Genomic DNA, 7,099 nt, shown 5'->3' with positions numbered 1-7,099 from the left:
ACAAACACACAATCAACAAAGCTGAGTACATAAGCGTAATTAAACACACTAACATGCTTTCACCTATCAATACACAACTTACCTCGTTGCTCCTGTTTACAAGTACACAACATAAAACAAGACTTCTCAACTAAGTAACTAAATAATTTATTTAGTATTGATTACGCATCGAACGGGTTTCCCCCCTAACCTCCCCCAATATAGGGGTACTAACACGGGAGCTAACTGTAGGGAATATTTCAAGCATCCCACACTTGAGCCCCACTGTGATCATACACTTAAGCATGGTGGCGCCCAAAGGGAAGGAAGATAGAGCAAAAGAGTCGCCAACAAGTTTTAGGAACTTGTAAACCGTTCACAGGGTGAAGGTTACACCCCTTCACGATCCATGAGATCGCTAACTCCATAGTGGTCTAGAACCATGACTGGATATTCGGGGATGAAGGTACAAATCCAACTTAAAAGAGATTGAACCGGCCCTAAAAATAGGCCTCTACTTTATTCTTCTCATATTCATGTGCGCTTTCTGACTAACATACAATCAATATATTAATCCTAAACCTGTTTAATCTATGTCGGTTGAATATTAATGCACAACAAATCTATTATTGGCGATCACTTGAATTAAAATCACATTAGCCTAAATAAAATTATTTATTATCTTATTAAGCGTGATTACAAGTACAAATTCCCTTTAATCTTGCAAAAGAGGGTGTGATCAAGAAATAACAATAATAATATCAAGCAACATAACAATATTGATTATAGACACAACAATCATCATAATAATATTCTCATCAAAGCATAATATTAACACTAGCAAGATCCTAGGCATGATACTAACATGATTACTAACAAATCCTAGCATGTCACTAAACAATAAAGATCAAAGCTTTAACCCTAACATGATAGAAGAAAATAGGAATTGAAGCAACCTAAGCATGATACTAGAAAGCAATAAATAACATCCTAACATGATACTAGGAAGCAAAATAATATAAATATGCTTTCTAAAGATATATATATATATATATATATAACAATAAAACAACTTACTTTGTGCCTCGTATCTCTTTCTATCAAAACAATACACACGTTAGTAACTTCAAGGAAAACATTAAATCAAACAATTAATAAAAATAATTGAAATAGGGATTTGGGACCAAACCCTCAGAAATTATCAACCTTTCACGTCTAGGGAGAAGACAACTTCGAGCTTGGCTAGGTGTGTCTAGAACTTGTGAATGTGGTATTGTGTTTGAAAAGGGTTAGGCTAGAAAGAGAGAGAAAGAATAAGCTATGCCTAAGAGAGAGAAGAGAATAGAATTGGATGATTGTTGATGATTGAAAACAGAGAAAAACGACCTTATTTATAGAGAAAATAGTCCGGAAACGATCAGAAAAAGTCCGAATCCAATCTGGAATAAAACTACTTCTGTCGCGCGCGACAGGGTCCAACGCGGCGCGACAGCTTTGTCGTTTCGCGATGGTTCATGCGTTTTCTAAAATCCGTATAGAGTCCTTAATCTAATTAAATTCAACTAATTAACGTCCGTACTTATCTTTTAAAATCAAATTTAATTCTTTTTAGAACACTTGTTTTATTCCAAATAAAATTCTTTATTTTCTGAAAAATATAATTATTTATACTAATTCCACTAGAACTCAAAATAACCTTCTAGGTTATTCTAAAAGATTAAAGTCAATCCTAATGAATTTAGGAATAATAATTAATGGGTCCTCTACTCGATCATTGGGCCACATATAAAACCATTTCAGGCCCAATTTAGTATTTTGGCCATAACTTCCTCATTATTCATTGGAATTGGGCTTATAATATATCGTTGGAAAGCTCTTTGCGAGCCCAATCCAACTACACTATTATTGGACCCTTATCATTGACCAAACTAAATTGGACTGGACATTTCCATAAATAGAGTACATTTTCGAAAACAAAAAGGAAGTATTTTTATTAAAACAACCGCATCACAAGACTTTTCACACTTTCACTTCGTTCGATAATCAATGACGTGAAAGATATTCATTACTGGGTTTGGTTTTTGGGGAGACACAATTAGGTGTCTACACTAATTGTGCCAGCATAAAATAACCACTCATGAGTGGCGGAATTCCTACGCATAATAATAAAAGGAAAAAACAGTGTCATGTACTCCCAATAGAAGTTAAGGTTAAATATAAAACCCCATAACTCCCCCCATATGTTCATACTCAAGGTGTATACGTTCCAAGAGTTTTGGTGCGTAATCTCTTTCACTTTACGGTATTTACATATTATTAAACTTGGTGATGAGTCTCGAACCATGACATAATCAAACATTATAATTATCCAACAACTAAACATTCCAATTAAATTCTTGAATAATTAGTGACCACATAATATTTAATGTCGAACCTTTTCTAAATCTACCTCGGTGTCAAAGACACCTTAAACGCGTAATGCGCCACAATTTCTATCCCTCGGTGTTAGAAACTCCTTAAGTGCGCTAAGGCACCAACGTATAATTTATTCCTCGTATACATAGACACTTACATAGCTCTTTTCTCATGCTTATAGAATCAATAAAAATTATATGAACCACAATAAAATTCTTTTTCAATATTCCAAACCAAATTAAACATTTAGTTTAATTAAACATGCTTTCTATCATGCCATAAATAAAAGTGTGGTTCATATATAACATGCCAAAAATAATTATTTCCATTCAATAATCCATCACAAATAAATCATGCTTCATAATTTAATTACCAATATCAACCAATTCACAATTTCCAATCATAATCTAGCATGATTCTACTTGGGATTAAATATTCAAACCTAGCATGTTACTACATCATCAAAAATATGCTAAGTACGCGAACGTACCTCGTATACGATCTTAAAATCACCACAACTAATAGAAATCTCTTATTTCAAAGTCTCCTAATAACCAAAATCATAATATGGCATTAAAATCTACTCCACACAAATTTCCAGCAATATATACTCTTATTAAACCACTCATAATTTAATTAAAACAAGTTGAAAATTAATTTAAAACCTCGTAATTTAATCCCAATTAATGGGTAGTCAAAATTCCTTCAAGAAACTTAATTTTTAGCATACTAACAAAAATTCCAGCAATATTAATTCATGAAAACTTGCTGAATTATACTTTGAAACCCATAAATTAAAGGTTTAAACCACCCTAAAAGCGGGTGGCCAGACAGCAGCCACGGCACCACAGCCGGCTGTTCCCGTGCTGCTGGTGGCGCCGACGCTGCTGTTGGTGGTGGTGGCCGGTGGTGGCGAGTGCCGAAAAAGGGGAAGGGGAAAAAGAAAGAAAAAGAAATAAAGGAGAAGGGAGAGAAAGTTTACCTTGGGTATTCTCCACTCTGGCAAAGTTTATTTTGCCCAAGTGTTGAATATTTATGCCCCTTTCTCTAGAAACCCTTCTTACCTAAACTTTCCCTTTTTAATCTTTCCTAATCCCTTTCCTAATAAAACTTTACTAAAATAAAACTTTCCTAAATTAAATCCTAACTTATTAAAATAATTAATTAAATAAAACTTTCCTTTTATAAAACATTTCAAAACTTATTTAAAATAAATAATTAAAATGTCATATATAATTCATTTCAAATTATTTAAATACCTCACAAAATACTTATTTAAAATAAAATACGCATGAAAATGTGGGGTATTACAGTCTACCCCCCTTAAAGAAGTTTCGTCCCGAAACTTGGGAAACGAAATTCAAACTTTTTCCTCACTTTGTATAATATTGCTGTACTTTTTGTCATACCTTTACCTTTTTGTGTCTCTTTGAGAACACAATTACTCAAAATACTCGTTAAAATTGTGCAAAAAGCACAAAAATAAATAAAAATATAGGGAAAAAGCGCGAAATTCTACCGCATTCTACCCCCCTTAAAGAAAACGAGTTACGTTCCCGTAACTCAACATACCTGAAACAACTCTGGGCATTTCTTTTTCATTTCATCCTCGGCTTCCCAAGTGGCTTCTTCATATTCTTGGTTAGACCATAACACTTTCACAATCTTAACATTCTTATTGCATGTACTACGCACTTTACTGTCAAGAATCTTGACAGGTCTTTCCTCATAGGTTAAGCTTTGGTCTAACTCAATGGTTTTAGGTTGTAACACATGAGACTTATCAGGGATATCTCTTCTCAATTGAGACACATGAAATACATCATGCACTTTACTTAGCTCCATAGGTAAGGCCAACCTATAGGCTACTTTGCCTATCCTTTGCAGTCCTCATATGGACCAATATGCTTTGGACTAAGCTTTCCTTTCTTTCCAAACCTCATCACTCCCTTCATTGGTGACACCTTTAACAACACTTTATCGCCAACTTCAAACTCTTCTTCTCTATGCTTCAAATCTGCGTAGCTCTTTTGGCGATTTTGAGCTGCTTGAATTTTAGCTTGAATTTCCTTTACTTGCTTCATTGTATCTTCGATCATTTGAGCCCTAGAATCATTGTTTCACTTATGTCATTCCAACAGATGGGACTACGACACTTTCTTTCATACAAAGCCTCAAATGGAGCCAATCCTATGCTCGCATGATAACTATTATTATAGGAAAATTCAATTAAATCCAAGCTATCTTCCCATCCCCCTTGAAAGTCTATACCACAAGCTCTCAACATGTCCTCCAAGGTTTGAATAATTCTCTCGATTTGTCCATCCGTGACAGGGTGAAATGTTGTACTCATCTTAAGTGTTGTACCAAAGTTTTCCTATACACTTTTCCAGAATTTTGAAAGAAACCTGGAATCTCTATCAGATAAAATATCCTTTAGAATTCCATGTAACCTTATAACATTTTTGATGTAAGCTTTTGCAAGTTGCTCCATCTTCCAAGTCTCTTTCATTGGTATGAACACTGCAGATTTTGTAAGTCTGTCCACCACTACCCAAATTGTGTCATTCCACTCTTTGACTTTGGGAGGCAAGTCACAAAGTCCATTGAAATACAATCCCACTTCCATCCAAGAATTTCCAATGATTGCACAGTCCCTTGGGGTCTCTTGTGCTCTATCTTCACCTTTTGACAAGTCAAACACTTAGCTACAAATTCCGCAACTTCATTCTTCATTCTAGGCCACCAATACACCTTTTTCAAATCTTTGTATAGCTTGTCCCTTCCTAGGTGCACTAAGTAGGGTGTATTGTGACCCTCTTTCATTAACTTTTTCTTAACTTCCTCACATTTCTGTGGTACACACCATCGACCTTTGTACCTTAAACTCCCATCTTCATGGATTTTGAAATCTCTAGCTTTGCCTTGTTTTATTTTCTCATGAATCCTATCCAGCTTTACATCTCCTTCTCGATTTTCTCTTATTTCATCGAATATTGTTGGTTGGATGGTTAGGTTCGCAAGTATGCCTACTGGCACTCCCCATTCTACAACTTCTAAATTCATTTTCCCCACCTCTCTACATAACTCATTAGCCACTACTAAAGTATTCAATCCATGACTGGTCTTACGACTTAGAGCATCCACAACTATATTTGCTTTTCCTTCATGATACTGTATGTCCAAGTCATAATCTGTCGTATACTCCAACCATCTCCTTTGGTGAGAGTTTAAATCCTTTTGAGTGAAAATGTATTTCAAACTCTTATGGTCTGTGTAAATCCTATTTCACTCCATACAAGTAATGCCGCCAAATCTTTAGTGCAAATATGATTGCAGCTAATTCCAAGTCATGAGTTGGGTAATTTACTTCATGAGTCTTTAATTGCCTTGATGCATATGCAATCACCTTTCCATTTTACATAAGCACACATCCCAAGCCATTCTTGGATGCATCACTATACACATCATAGATTCCACTATCGTCTGGCAGTGTAAGCACTGATGCTGTAATCAGCTTCTGTTTTAAGAGTTGGAATGCTTCTTCACACTTATCATCCCACTCGAACTTTTTGTCTTTCTTCATCAGAGTAGTCATAGGTTTTGAAAAATCCTTCATAAAACGCCTATAATACTCTGCTAAACCTACGAAACTCCGAACATCAAATACTGTTTTGGGCGTAGGCCAACCTTTCACTGCTTTGATCTTTGCTGGATCTACTTCCACTGCATTTTTAGACACAAAATGACCTAGGAATGCTACCTTATCCAACCAGAATTCACACATAGAGAACTTTGCATAAAGGTTGTTTTCTCTTAGTGTTTCTAGAATTGCCCTTAGGTGTTCTACGTGCTCCTCATTGCTCTTTGAATACACCAATATGCCATCTATGAAAACTACGACAAACTTATCCATAAATTGATGAAACACCCTATTTATCACATACATAAAGATTGTCGGTACGTTCGTCAATCCAAATGGCATTACTATAAACTCATAATGTCCATATCTTGTCCTAAATGCAGTTTTGGGAATGTCCTCATCTGCAATCCTCAATTGGTGATACTCAGACCTCAAATCAATCGTAGAAAACACCGTTGCACCTTTTAGCTGATCAAACAAATCATTAATCCTTAGTAATGGATACTTGTTCTTTATTGTTACTTTATTCAATTCTCTGTAATCAATACACAGTCTCATACTCCCATCTTTCTTCTTAACAAATAAGACTGGCGCTCCCCAAGGAGATGCGCTCGGTCTAATGTATCCTTTTTTCCAATAAATCCTGCAGTTGCTCCTTTAACTCACTCATTTTTGCAGGTGCCATACGATATGGTGCTTTGGATATTGGTGCTGTCCCTGGGATTAAATCTATTGTGAAATCAATTGCCCTCTTAGGTGGCATTCTTGGGACCTCCTCTGGAAACACATCCAGGAACTCAGTCACCACTTCTATATCCTCTGGTTTAGTTGCCTCCTCGTGATCCATGTTTCTCATACTACAGAAGTACACTGGATGTCCCTTCTTAATGTACTTTGCCAACTTTAGCAGGGATATCAACCGTGGGCACTTGGTCTCATCATGCATCCAATAAGTCATTAACTCATTCTCACTTGTGTTCATTTTCACTTTTTGCGATCGACAACTGATTTCTGCACTGTACTTGCTCAACCAATCAATTCCCAGAATGAGATCAAAATCAC

Source organism: Chenopodium album, chromosome 18 (genome assembly GCF_948465745.1).
Source record: "Chenopodium album chromosome 18, dcCheAlbu1.1, whole genome shotgun sequence".
NCBI classification, from domain to species: Eukaryota; Viridiplantae; Streptophyta; class Magnoliopsida; order Caryophyllales; family Amaranthaceae; genus Chenopodium; species Chenopodium album.
Note: the sequence above shows the minus strand (reverse complement) of the source record.